At 41.6% G+C, this 15,170-nt stretch overlaps 1 long non-coding RNA gene across 3 annotated transcripts; it reads left to right on the top strand.

Moving 5' to 3' along the window:
• The first annotated feature begins 1,261 nt into the window (after positions 1–1,261).
• LOC135289491 (uncharacterized) lies at positions 1,262–4,910 on the top strand. Of its 3 annotated transcripts, none has more exons than XR_010352259.1 (3): positions 1,262–1,542; positions 3,411–3,582; positions 4,717–4,910. It is a non-coding gene; the product is annotated as an uncharacterized LOC135289491 (long non-coding RNA). The 3 variants fall into 3 exon arrangements; XR_010352258.1 differs by having other exon boundaries at positions 4,714–4,910; XR_010352261.1 differs by having other exon boundaries at positions 4,649–4,910.
• The last annotated feature ends 10,260 nt before the right edge of the window (positions 4,911–15,170 follow it).

Genomic DNA, 15,170 nt, shown 5'->3' with positions numbered 1-15,170 from the left:
GCCACTTGTCCTTGCCCATTGAACCTTTTGCTTCTATTAAGCTTCTATCAGTTGCCCCCCCATATGACAATGGCAGGGTTGTCTGTGTTTGTACAACCCACCCACTTTCACAATCTACTGATTATGTGATTCTTCACTAAAATAAAAAGGCAGGAAATTTAAATGAAAATTTTTAATAAATTCTCATAATAATAATAATAGTGTATAGACAGATTGATATGTATACTACAGCACTTTCCCAAATTGCTTTTTTCCCTTACCAAGCAACCCCTTTGCTGCCTCTGTCAGGCCTGTGAACCATCTAAATCCTCCTCTTCCTGAAGGAAACCCCCCCACACTCCTTCTTGATCCATGTGTCACACCGTGCACTGCACACCCTAACAGAACAAATAACAGTAGAGACACTGGGGTGGAAGTGCACAGGCAGCACATCTCACCCACACAGGTGCACACTCCCTGGACACTGAGGTGGCTGCAACCACTTTTTTCCAGGTGCTCTTTCATCCAGGTCAATCTTTAGAAGCCAACAGACAATGTGGTCACTGGTCACTCGAACAGCAGGAAGGCAGACATTCCACTGCTGTTCAAGTTACTGTGGGATAACACTGATCCTCATGACCAGAAAGGTTAACTCCAGAAGATTTTACACCACTTTCTGTAATGGGCACATCCCACATGGATATTGGTGGCTGTCCAAAGACTGGATAATGGCCAAGTAGTATTTTCATAACTTTCAATTCTTACTCACAGGCAATGAACATATTCCTGTCTCTGATATTCCCAGCACAATTTTTATTTCTTCAGAGGTAAGTGTGACTTTGGTGGAAAAAGCATCAATAATAGACCTTGAGCTCTTCTATTACCCCACCACTGACATCTGGTTTGACAATGATAGTGCAGACAGAAACAGATTTGGAATAGTGTGGCATACATTGCAGACAATGATGGAAATTTACCTCTGGACTTCCTGAGGGTGTCAGGTCTGAACTGTCCCAGTGCTGAACTCCTTGCAATGTTTCTTGGAGCTCCTGGCCCTCCTAGATCCATAGGACAGGCCTTTTTGAGATATTTTGCCCTCGTGCTTCTGTTCTGCTGTCAGTGACTGGTGCATAAGGACTCTGAAACCCTCATGGCTGAAGTTAGAGGTCCCTGAGTGGTCTGCATGATCCTCTCATCAGTGTGTGACATCACCCTCTGAATGTCACCAGAAAGTTCTATACCTTGTCCCATGTTATCTTACTATTCCCAGTCTCACACCAGCTTTGGTCTCCCTAAATCATAATCCTTAGGTCTTCTGAAGGCAGTGATGGGATGAGGTTTGCTTCCTGTAGGGTCAGCCCTGCATGCATTTGCTCAGCAGCTCCCCACAGAGGAACAGGCAGTCACCATTAGAACCACAGTATGAAAGAGTTCTAAGGTGTGCTTCAGCTTTTCAGAAGTCAAAGTACTGTGGCAGTATTTGTGACATCACTAAGTGGGTATAGCTCAAGAGAAGTACAGTAGAGTGGACACATGCAAACAAGCTTGAATGTCCAGATCCAGGTAAACCCTGTGGTAAAGGGTCAGTGGTGCTTCTCCTGCCTTCTGTTTGCCTCTTCCCTGCTTTCCAAGTTTCACTAATTTACCGACTGTGCACCTGTCTTTAAATTAATTTCTGCCCAGTGTTGACTTGTTACACTGAATGGATTTTTTTCTGAGCCTGTTAAGGAGATGCAGAGGCTGCCTTCATTCAGATTGTTCAACAATCTCATCCATAACCTCTTCCTAACAGGTGTTCAACACATCCCAACAGGATACATTTATCCTGAAGCTTCCTCACTGCTTTAAACAAAACCTCATATTCCCTGTGCCTTCCCTTTCTCCTCCCTTTGATCCATCCTTTTTTAAGCCTTGTTTGTGCTATTAATAATCGAGAGTTCAGCGCTGTCAGCACATTCAACACAGCAGAGAACAAAGGGCAGAAAACAGCCCCACCCAAAATGAGTTTACAGCCTAATGAAGGCAAACAAAACCCTCCACTTGGCTGGCTGCACAGGGTGGCAGGCTGAATGGGAACTCTGGGCTGGGATGGGGAGGGGGTGGGGGGCATGGGGGGTGGGGAGGAGGGGGGCGTCCTTCAAAAACCACAATTTTAAGTGGACAAGAGCCTCCTTATTCACAAAAGAAGAGAGCTTTAAGAGGAAAGTTCCTGAAAGTGAAAATGAAAGCCTGATGAAGCAATTTTTGGGCAAAGGGACGCCAGACAGATGGAGATAGGGAGATGGGAGGGTGCAAAATGTAAGTGAGGAGAGATATGCAGCCTAAATAGCTAATCAGTAAGAGGGCAAAGGCACCCAGACACCCTGCAAAGACACACTCATAAAGAACCAGGGACAGATGGAGCCAGAGCTGTGCAGAGCCTTTGAAGGAGCAGATAAGCAGGTTGAATTTAATGGGGGAATGTGAGAGGTTGTAACTGAAGAGCTGAGGACACGGAGGATCATTAAGAATCTGCAAGGAGTATTGAGCACTGCATGAGGAGCTTGGAAAATCTCCTGTGTTTGAAGGTTTTAAGAACAAGTTAGATAAACATCTGTTGAGAATGCTGTAGATGTGGCTGATCCTGCCCTGGAGCAAGTGATGGGTCCGATGACCTTTTGAGCTCCCTTCCCTTTTCTATGTGGGTGTGGTAGGCCAGGAAGATAATTTGCCAGATGGTAAATACACTTTTGCCCAGATTGTGGCTGAATAAGGAGTACTGATTTGAGGGACAAGGGGGTCCCAGGCTGTACCACTGTGCAAAGGTATCACATGAAAGCTGGAAAGGAGGAGAAAGAATTAGGTTACTGCACAGTCTTTTCTGCTGAGCGTCAGCCAAGTGTATCAATGGGAAGGAATGAAAGAAAAGAGGAGATGAAAAATGGGTCAAAGATTGCAAGTGTAAATTCAGTTGTGTTCGATATGATGAAATCGTTCCTATGAAAACTATTGTATCGTTGAATGCCACTGTGTATTCACTCACAAGGCCATAAGTATGTCTTTCCCAGACTAGCTATAATAGAGATCCTCGTGTCTCTGCTCTAAAGAGACAATGCCAAGGGGGTCAGCAGAAGCAAGGAGAAGCACTCTACTCCAGCTAGTCTGCAGGTGAAGTAGAAAGGCAAGAAGAGTCAGTGGCAAAACAAAGGAATCAGGTATTAGAACACACACACACATGGGAGACGCTGAGATGGCAACAAGAGGGTTTAAAGTAGGGAACAGAAATATATGCTTTTCTAATAGAAAGATCATCTTTATTGGCCAGACCAACTGTACTAAAGTGAGCTGAATGAAACTTTTTTTTTTTAAACAATAATTCAGTGTTGCAGAGAAAATATTTTCTCCATTCTTATATTTCAGAGCTATTAATTAATTTTTTTTTTACAATTCAGAGCCATTAAATTTTCTATATTTCAGAGCCATTCTTAAATGGCTCTGAAAGGAGCTCAAAGACTGCATCCAGAATGAGGAGGGAGTCAAGGTAGTGGAAAGTCATGGAGGCACTGTGGTTTTCCTTTATTAACCTTACCTAGATTCCCATGCCTCTTGTAATATTTAGAAAAGGTGAGCCAAATTTTAGACTCTCTAGCAAGACCCATGTGTGTGCATACGCAGAGAAATTTTTACATTGAGTCCTTGAGGAAACAGAATGTAAACCGTTGAAAACTGTATTCCTCTAGTGGGATACAAGGTGACATAACAACAACTGAGAAGTGGGCACAGAAAGTATCAGAGCTAGGCTATGAGACTGAAGATTCCCTCCTGGTGTCAGGCATGAGGTTTGTTTCTGAAATGCAGGGTAAATGCTCAAAGCCAGGAGCAGAGTTTAGCCCAGGGCTTAGCTGCAGTAAGATAAAGCCTTTGGGCCTCCAGAGTCTGGGCACTGTCATAACCATCTGGTGAGAGTCCTGTTGTGTCACTCTTGCAGTCCATACCAGTAATGGAGAAGGAAGGAAAATAAAATAAATAATTAGCATATAGTTGATATAAAGCTGAGTTAATGAGTAGATCACAGCAATGTCAGAGCAATGGAGGAAGACTAAAAAGAGAATGGGGAGGCAGTGGGTCAAGGATGAGGAGACAGCCATGAGAGCTATCAGCAAGGACAGGGGGATGGGTTGCTAAGGGATTACCAGGCAATGGAAAAAGAACAGGCGACAGTCAGAGCAAAAATAACAAAGATTCACTGAATGATTAGTCATAAATGAAAGGCTGAGAAGGAGGGAAGCACAGTCAAAGATATCTGAGGTGAAAATAATCAATGAGAAATTGATTATTTGAGTTATCATTGGTGACTTGGTAGTCACAGACTAAGAGGAAAATAGCAAGAAGCCATGGCAGCAACCAGAAAAGGTCATACTGACCTTGACCAACACCTTGGTAGCTGATGAAGGTGCCTCATTTCAGCCCCATAGCAGAGTAATGATGGAATATTCAAGGGAAGTCATGTGCACTTTCACAAGGTTTGAAGTCAAAGGTAGATATAAGTTGTTGAGGAAGAAAAAGTCTAGATTACATTTTAAAAGAAGAGATGGGGGGTGGGTCAGATGACAGAGGGAAAAGAAATTTAAATCTTGGGAAAGTAAACTGTCTGTGACCTGGAAGATAAGGATGAACTCAACTCTTTCAGGTCTTTGTTCATGGTTATGTATGCTATCTCTTAGCATTTCTAAAACTGAAAACATCTTCACTCAGAAGCAGTGGCAACATTTAGAGGCTGCTGAACTAATGACAAGAGAACTCTAAGCTATCAAGAGAACTCAGGGAGATTGCTACTGAAAAGAGGCTCCTGGCTCAACCAGCCAGTCACCAGCCAGAACTCTGCTGCTAGAGAACAAGCACCATTTAGGCATCCAGTTTCCACATCCTATCTGCATAGCTTCAATAAAGTGTCCAAAGTCCATCCAGAGTGGCTTTGAAAATACATCAAAATTATGTCTCTTCTTCTCTCTCTATTTTATTGCAGAGGAAGCAAGGATCACAGCTTTCTGACAGTGACTCACCACCCATTATTTCAGCTAGTGTTTCTGCCTCCATTTTGCCCAGCAGTAGGTATAATACAGTGCTAATCTCACTGAAAACCAGTAGGAATTCTCATCCAGAGCTAAAAATCACAGACCTCACTTTTCCACGCAGCAGAAGGAAATCTGCTATCTTTGGTGTGTGAGTGTGTGTGTATATATAGATATATATGCATGAATCATAAGTGATCTATCATCATTAATTCATTAGATATTCATTGTAATTACCCTGTTTGTGATGAATTAATTTGTCATTAATTTAGATGTCACATGTACAGTACTTTTTCAAGGATTGCCATATGATTCAACCTTAATTAATCTACCTCTAAAGCAAAATGCTAACAATCAATTCACATTACTGGGATGCTTAGGCTGTCAGCAGGAGCATGTTTATTATGATTATTATTATTTATGGACACAAGGAAGAAGACATTACAATATTTGCAATCATCTATACGTTCCATACAGTAGGATATTTTAGTCCCAGTATAGCTATATATCTGCATGGCCTTCCTTAGCCAATTTGTCTAATCGATTTGCGAATGTCCTTATCTTTAAAGATGTCACCTTGTATTTACAATCATTGGCAGGTCATTATCCATAAAGATACCTCAACTAATTTTTTTCTTCAGTAATGAATCCTATTACTTAGCCACTCTTTTCACTCCCTTATGGTCCTTTTTGGGGTTGGAAGAATTTATAAGGATGTATCAAAGGTTTAAAAACAATCCATGAGATATTTGTATTCCAGAATGTGTCTTATGTGAATAATGAAGTGACACTCAATTTAGAGAAGGCTTTATTAACTAAAGAAGGAAATCTTATTTCAATCATATCTTGATTCAGTTGAACTCCAGTTCAGTTTTCTCAGTGCTGTAGTAAGAACACCAAGTACAAACACTGATTACAGTAAGATATACAGAAGCATCAAATAAGAACAAGCAATATTTCTCTTCAAATGCACCTCGTCCTTCACCATAAGAAAGCACAAAAGCTATCAAACTGGAAGCATTTTAGAATAGGTACGAACTATGAACTCTATTTAAATTAAATGTAAATAACTAAAACCAAAGTAAAGCTGCAATACATAAAGAATGTACTGCAGGAAACAAGGAGATATGGAATTTCTGCTTTGTACAGGCTTCCATATTATTCTTACAATGATTTTGGATGCATCATTATTCCTTGTAGCCCTCTTGGTTCTTCAATTTCCCAATCCTGGGAACAGTATACTTATGCCTGCTGAGTTCTTTTTTCATAAGTTTTGTTTCCATTTTCCTCTGATGCAATGTTGCATTTTGTGTAAAGGCAGTGAATAGTTTATTGTAAAATAGAGGATTAATATTAATGCACACTCCTAACAGCTTTTATCAGGAATACAGTGTGAGCCTCCTTGAAAGATTTTTTTGTCCTTTTCTTAGGGTATGACAGTATGATGTATATGATCTATCATGCTCATTTCCTTCACGCATTCTTAGCCCTACTGGAGCAGCCTCAGAGTGATGGTAATCTTATGAAAACTCAAAATGATTTGTTTATTACTGAAGGTTTATTTAAGGCTGTCACCATGACCTATATCCATTAGTAACCTCAAGAATTCTTAAAGGGACACAGGTCCCATTACCTGCTATTTTCAGCTGTACTCCATGATAGCAGAAAGCTAAGGCTGTTGCTTCTAAGAGCTTTTGATAAATTATATTGCTATCCTTCCCTCCCCATCAACCTTCTATGTTCTATAGATGTCTTGCCTGGAAAAATGTTTAATCCCTCCCATATCACTCAAGCAGCACATATAGGGGCATTGAGAGAAGGGAAATGAGGTAGCAACATCCATGTATTCCAGTGTATTGGTTTTCAGCAATTTGACTCCACAGGCGAATTGTTTTGAATAAAAAAGAGCAGGAGCCCAGATTCACTCAGAGGACATGATGACCTAGCTCAGCACCAAGGTCCACTATCTACATGGCCTTCATATTTACAAGTTTACTCCCCAGCTCCCTTACAGATGAGCCACCTAAGGTACCCCCTTTCTTCCAAGACAGCAGTGCAGCCACCAGAAAAACCTCTGTCCTCCCTCCCTAAGCTGGTCTGCCGGGTCCAGAGTGTGGCTACACAAGGTTTTTGTGCAGCAAAGGTGGAAGAGAAAATGGAAGAGTTCCTCACCATCTCTAGGCTTCATATTTAGTACCTTAATTGTCATACAGAAAAGTATAAATATTTTCTCACATTGTTTTGAAGAATTCCATCCCATTTCCCCAGATGAAGCCCTTAGTTATGATCCCTCACCACTGCAGTCAGTCCTGTCAAAGTCATTATACTTTGCATTTCACTTACGTTCAGATGAGAGCCAGGGCTACATTCTGACTAGCTGCTACATGATCCTTCTGGCATACCTTTAGGCTGAATGACTGTTCCAGCTCATGACATCTGAGGTGCAAGTGAGGCAACAGCTTCAGGTTTTGGCAGAAAAGGGCAGGCACTAACCCCAGAGAGAACCTGCAGCCATGAGTTCTGAACAGAAAGGAGTGGCCACCCCCTACGTGGCTAGGAGCTATTTAGGATCTTCAGTAAGAATCGTCATGGATGGGGCTATCTTATAACATGCCACAGCTGTATTATATGTAACTGTACTACAACAAACTGATGTGGCTTCCACCTGCCCTGTACTGAGTATTTTTGCTATTCTGGGAGTAAAAGACTTGGGTTTAGGCTCTCTTCAGCCTCAGAGGCACTAAACCCATGTCCCAAGTAAAAATCCTGTCCACCAAACTGTGACAAGGCAATCTATCCCAAGCCTGTAGTATAGTAATAGTAGGGTTTTCTCCTGGCATTCAGACTCCGTGTTAAGAAATTCCAGAAAGAAACCCCAGTTATATATACACAGGATCAGAGGATGACTCAGTAAGGGACCTCAGGAAGTCTCTCATCTCAGCTATGAGATCAGAATAGATTGGCCATGGCCTTGTCCTTTCTGGTTTTGAGACCCTCCAAAGATGGAGATTACAGCCTCTGAGTGACCAGTGCTTGGCTCTTATAATGAGGGAAAAGGTTTTTCTTATAACCACCTGACACTTCTTTATGTCACCTCTTGACTTCCTGACTTGTACCTTTGTGGAGAACCTGGATTTGTCTCCTCAATAACATCCTCACAGTTATTGGCAATCTTCTAGGAAGGATACAGTTTAGCTCCTTATGTCCTGCCTCAGTCCACAGCAGTCAGGGTCCTCTGAAGTAACCGTAGATCTGTGTCATTAGGTTGGAGCCTCAGACCTCAACCACCTTAGTCTGTACAGTGATTCAACTTTGAAAGAAAGACAAGAAAACTGGAAAGTGCTGTCATACCAGGTATGCTATGGTGTTGTGTTTATTGTACCCTTCTAATCCTCAGTCCTCATAAAAGTGATGATAACTTTCTTGCCATGCCCTTGTGGTAGGAAATTATGTAAAAGAGGGGCATCAGCAAAGATAGTCATGGTCACAGTCTTTGGCACACCTAGCTTTTCATAATTCACCATAAACAACTCCTAAGTGGAATTAATAGAAGGATGGCCATCTACACAGAAAGAACACTTCTGAGCATATAGGGAAATCAGAAAACTTCCAGGTTAAGATTAGGCAAAAGCTACTGGCATTTTCCACAGATTCACACCTGTAGCTTCCTGTTCAGCATGCTGATTTCTGTATTTCCTATTCTCAGGCATCTAATTCTTCTGCACTAGATAAGCAAGTCTGTCATCTCACTTGGGCTAGGAATTCCCCAAGATGATAGGACATAAAAGAGCAAAGGTTTACTGTATGAATTCACCTTGAGAATGTAGTTCAAAATTACAGGGTTTACCTCCACAGTCCAGACTATCTCAATTAGCACATATGCTCTTCCTTCCTGGCTAAATCTGAGATCTCATCTCTTGTCTTTTCCATCCGAAATCTCATGGTTTACTTTACCTTATTCATGGACCTGGCTACACTGAGCTCTGCATAAATCTGATGAGGAATTAAAGAAATACTATTAAGCTATATTTAATATTCTAGCATGGGAAAAACCAAAATCCTTCTACTGTTTTCTTTCCTGTAGAGGGAGAGAAAAATCTGCTGACCTCTTGTAATCTGACTTCACACAATGCAACTGTACCTTTGAGTCCTGGTATAAGGGTTGAGATCACAGGTTTGAATCATCCCTCAGCTTGGTTTGTGAACTTGTATGTGTCATAGAAGACAGGCAAGAACAGGCCTGTGACACAAAGTTAATCTCCAGAGTCAAGAGGCTGGATCATTTGAAGTCTGTAGGCTGTAAAGCTGTACATAAGGAAAGAACATACATGTAACCCTTTACAGTGGTAGTGCAGGGTTACAGATAGACTGGATAATCTTAAGGGTCTCTTCCAACCTTGATTCTGTGATTCTGTGAATGTCATCCATGCATCCAGCTCAAAACATGGCTCTGCATCCAAGTGGCAGAGGTCACCTGGCCCAATCCTAGAATTCACTTTAGCTCATCAGCTAGCAAAAAATTACAAACCCAGTAACTGGAAGGATCAAGGTGCCTGACTCTCATTTCCCAGAGAGGTAGGAATGCCCACAACATGACTTAAAGCCCAAGCTTCAAAGTACCTTTGGGCATGGGAGTCCCTGGATACAGGTGATCAGCAAAGCAAACCACCTAGGTTTAGGACTACAGGCCTGTGGCAACACTCTGTAGCCATGCAGAGCTATACCATGTCTGCAACAGCTGGGCCAAAGAATTTCATACACAATTACAAGCTTTATCCAGACCCTTACAAATATTTTGTGTTGGTCTATAAAATGGAGTTGTTTGCAAAACTCAAGGTGATAATTAAAGCAAAATCTTTTAGAGAATATTTTTATGTAAGAAAGAAAAAAAAGACATCTTTTTGAGTTAAGAAAAAACACAGGCTAACATAATGACTGTGCTAATAAGGTGCATTAATAGAGTATACAATTGAAACTAGTCCCTACAAATGTTTAAATGTGACAATGATATCAATTAATAATGAGAAGAGGAGTTACTCTCAAATAAATTACTATTTTAGTCATACCAAATTCAGGACCGAAGGGTACAAAGACAAAAATAAGGACTCCTCTATGTTCTGCCTTCAAAATCTCCATTCTTTCTGATTATAAGGGTATGATAGCCCATATGGTGAGAAATGATTTTTAAAGTTTGCAGATTTCACCCTTCAACTGTTGGGAAACACGTTTTCTTTAGCAGCAAGGCAAATTGAGGCATCATTTGAAATTCTTACTGGGTAAGGAAACTTAGACTCACTTTTAGGGATAAGAAAGCAGCCCTTCTTTGGGACACTACCACTCCAATCACAGCAAATGGCCTGCAAGGACCATCTGTTGCTCTGTTGAAATGCCTGAATAAGAGGGGGAAAGAAGAGGAGATAGCTGATAAATTAGACCTCTCTTGAAACATCTATGTGCATAAATGTTACATCTAAAATAGCTTCATGCTGTCAAAGGAGGATAAGCAACTTTTCTGGTATGGTTGGCAAAGCATGGGTGGAAACTTCTAATGGAGTGCTGTGTTTCAAAGAAAATTTAAAGTCCAGATAGGTTGTTAGGAATGCTGCATAGAATGCCGTGTGCCTTTGGACTACCTTTCTATAAGCTGCGACTTAGCTGGACTGCAGATAAATTGCTTGCATAGATGAAGAAATCACAGTGTGAAATCGTACGCCTGGTGCTATGCAGGAGGTCAGAGCAGATGAACACAACAGCCCTTCTGGCCCAACAATCTATGGAGTCTACCAAATCTTGCAGGAGGTAGTCTCTATGCAGGCAAAAAAAAAAAAAAAAATCACCTATGTAACAATATATGAAAAATGGGGAATCTTAAACAATGTGAATTGGTCAGAGGTCATTTTTTATTTACTGAACCAAGAATATATGTGTAGGTGGCAGAGGTAAATTAAACTGATCCTTAGATTCAATCACCTATCAGCTTTGTCCAAACTATAGAGATTATTTAGTCTAATTCCTGTATATTTATATATTTTGGAACAAAATTCAAACAGCAGCATGGTGGGTACTATCACAGAAAGGCCTTTCCAAACCGCCAGCATCTGCCTCTAAACATTAGCTGGCTTGCTCACAACTGAAATGCACACAAGAAAGATTGGCACCTGCTAATGAAAGTATTGCTTCCCGGCTATGTTGGGTAAACATCAGTTTGATTAAATCATTTTGGGTTTAATAAAGAAGAATGGGTTAGGGTTAGGAGAAACACCGCAGAAGCGGCTGGATCCCCGTCAGGTGCAAGGGATATGAATATACATATATATATATATGTGTGTGTGTGTGTGTGTGTGTGTGTGTGTGTGTGTATGTGTGTGTGTGTGTATGTGTGTGTGTATGTGTGTGTGTGTGTGTGTGTGTGTGTGTGTGGACTCTCTAGCCCATGTTTTTGTCGGCCGTGTGCCCGGCGGGCGGGGGGCAGCGCCGGTGCCGGTGGCCGCGGGTGGCCCGGAGCAGGACCAGGCGGGCTCCTCCACCCTGTGCTGAACCCCAGTCCCGCTGGTCCGGGCAGAAAGCGGGGCAGCAGCCGGCAGATGGAGCGCAAGGCCAGAAACCGGGCTGGGGAACGCGCTGGGGGGAAGGGGGGAGCTGCAAAACTGCCCGGTGCTTTGATTCATAAAATACATAAATCCTCCGGGATGAATAATAACAGGAAAAAGCAGTGACTGTGCGCTTCCCAAGAGGCGAAAACACTCCAAAGTCCCAGCACCCGCGCGGTGACTGTCTGTCTTTAGCCTGGAATTCATGTTTGGACGGCAGGGTGATTGCTGAGATTCGCGCACCTTCTCCGTGTTCCTCCCTCTGTTTCGCCCGCCTTCTGCAAAAGTGTGATCCCATCACCACCCTGCAAATTAACAGCATAGAATGCCGTGACTGCTGCTTGCCGTTGTAAGACCTACCATGCACAGCCAGTGCAGCAGCTTATAAAGTCCGCGAAATAGAATAGTTCTGGTTTTTAAAAAAGCATTAAAAAAAAGGCATTTTCAGGAGCCCTTAAAAAAAAAAAAAAAAGTTTTTAGATAAATGGCCCACAGGCAGAGATAAAGCCCTGAATTTCAAGGTCCTATAACTCTCACAGAAGCTTCATCATCATTGTCACAGCTGACGTACAACATTGATTTTTGTGCTATTATCCAGACCAGCCAGGACATAATGTGTGAACATCTACCACCTATTTTTCCACTGGCTTTTATTTCTAATGTGCCCCAGACTCCGAGCAAATGTGAATCTGAGCCCCTTAGTTCAGTCAAATTTATTATCCTTAAGGGAGGGGGACCGAAATCACAATTGTAAGTGCTCCCTCCACTCACACACGCATGCACGCACACACACACTAGATGTGCTGTCTGTGCACCACTCCCCTATTGTTTTCACTGTAACTGATTTTGGCACCAGCTCTTTAGCACTTTGGAAGGGCCTTCATTAGCACTGGGACACTGTCCAAAAGGAATCCAGAAAAATCAACACATGGCTGCTCTTGTTCTCATGATAAATGACAGCTTTGGCTGAAAAACAACAACAGTAAGGAAGCAAAACAAAACCCAAAAAGCAACAAGGGTAGCCATAATGTGAATAGGAGAAGTCAGACATGACTAACTCAGCCTGGATGAGGGAACAGGCTTGGCTAGATGGGGGCAGGGGAATTCCTCCCTGGGTACTGTATTAAAAACGTGGTTTGGTTTGGCCTTTACGCTGACATGGGGGCTCGTTCTCGGAGGGGAGCGGAAAAACACTGCCAGACCAGACCACACCACTTCAATGACGTGAAGAAAAGGGCACCAGCACAGTGTGTTATGGAAAATAAAATGTCTGCCATCCTCCTGAGGAGGAAGAGGGACCCATGTCCCTCGTTTACAGCCCAGCTTACAAATGCAGAGGATGTATTAGGCTGCCGTATTAACCCATTTATTCCCCAATGGCTGTGTTTACACTCAAATCCTGAAGTGCTTACTCAGGCAAAACTCCCAGTTGACCTAGTCCTGAAGGCTTTAATCAGGAAGTATGCCCAATCACTTCAATGGAAGCTTTGTCTCAATAACTATTCAGGATATGGCCCATAGGGATCTTGAAACTAGAACTAATTGAATTTTTTGCACAACATGCCTTTTCACTTGAAAAGAACCCTTTTTAGCCAAAAACAGTTCTTCACAAAATGCATCAGTAATTTTTCTTTATTATTGGAAATTTTCTATCATATTTTACCAGAATGCTCGCAAACTTCTTACTTTGTACAGTTAAAAAAAAAAAAAAAAATCTGGAGAAAACCAAATCCTTATGGACATCTTTATTTTTTAGCTAAGAAAAAAAAAAGACAAGCAAATAACTTCGAAACAACGTTGATGAAAACTGTGGAAAACACTAGAAAATGTCACAAGAAAAAAGTAAAGTCCTTTTTTAAAGCAAGGAAAATCGGCTTAGTGAGTTTATTTTGTTGCTACTGTTAAAAATTCATTCCTTGCATTTTGATTTCTTACATTAAGAACTACGATACACTACCAGTGAATATACAAGTTTGCATAGGAGTTATCTTAAATCATCACAGACAATTTTCAAACACATTTTGTAGCCTTTAAAAACAAAACAAGTGTCAGCCCTGACCTGTGAAGTCTTCCATACACTTAAGCATAGGAGCTATAGGGAGTCCTTCAAGTTGTACAAAATTCAACAAATATTTTAGAACAGTCTGACATTCAGAACAGAAGACAGATGTGGAAAGAAGCACTGTAAAGAAAATTTTGAGGCAAACATCCACAAATCTGTGAAAAGATGTACAAACCCATCCTAACTGCGACAAAATTCTCCTGGACTGCCGAAAACATAGGGTTTGTGTCTTTATTTTAATGTCTGAGAATAGCCTGCTTTTCCAAAAATGTATTTCAGGGTCTGGAGTCCAATTCAAGAAAGTTTTAAAATACATTTTGATCTTATCTTTTCAAATGAGAACATCTATTGAATTTCATGGGGAAAAGAAACAAAAGAGCGAGTCAAAAATCTGCTGTTTAAAAACCAAAGTAACATTTTCCAAAAATCCTCCTTGAGCTCTGTGCACCACGTATCTCATCCCAACTTGGCACATATCAGATGGCTGGTCAACGGCGACCCATGAGAATACACACAAGACCCTCACACATCAGCTGCATTACAACTTGTTCATTACCACGCACAGCATCCCACATTGATCATGAATATATATCATTAGGAAACAGGCTGTACACTGATGAGACGGAGTTTGGAAATTGTTCTGCTTGAAATTCACATGAGAAGTGCATTTCTGGTAGGTGCTTAGGCTGTTGACTTAATATGGTTAAAAGCTAAGCAAGTATTATATTGGAACTTGCATCTGGATCTCTATCCATTCAAAAATATTTAGAGATGTGCTATTAACTGATTTTTATTTTGCTACAAAACAAAAGGCCTGAGGAGATTTGCTGAAAGATCCCCTCTGGTCTCTGAATTTAAATCAAGCTTGGGTCAGGCATTTGTTCTGAAACAACATGAAACAGCACACCTCAGTGTTTTCAGATGAGCTTCACGTAAAGCTAGATCTTTGCAGAGCTACAATTCAAACAAAAATTCAGGGACACTAGTAGACTTGAGTTTATGCTTTCCCATATCTCCCTTGTGAGGCTAAATCACTGGGAACAGTCAGTTGAGTGACTTCTAAATTCCCCTTCACACCCACCCAATTAAACTTTTATCATATGGGTTGATCCTGTGATATAAAACACAAGTGTGTCTTAATGCAATTTGAAGTCACAGGCAGCCTTCTGGGAGAAGGGCAGATGCCTGATGTACCTTAAGCTGATGTATTGGATGCTGTTTTTTCCTGCTTTATGCCATTAGTACACTTGTTCACCATCTCCCCTACCACATTGCCATCAGGGAGATCTAAGCTTGGCAGCAGGCTGGGATCCCTGCCTCTAAGCTGAAAGAGGTTGAGCTATTTGCAGAAATAATGCTTTCCAGACGTACTAAACAGCACTCATCTTTCCAGATGGAGGGGCATTAGTGTTGCTTCCAGCCATCTCTTCACCTTCTGGTGTACTTGCCACTCCTCCTGTATGCACCACGAGCCTTATGCTTCAAATA

The sequence above is a fragment of the Passer domesticus genome, chromosome 1 (genome assembly GCF_036417665.1).
Source record: "Passer domesticus isolate bPasDom1 chromosome 1, bPasDom1.hap1, whole genome shotgun sequence".
Taxonomy (NCBI): Eukaryota; Metazoa; Chordata; class Aves; order Passeriformes; family Passeridae; genus Passer; species Passer domesticus.
This window is presented reverse-complemented; position numbering and strand designations above follow the sequence as displayed.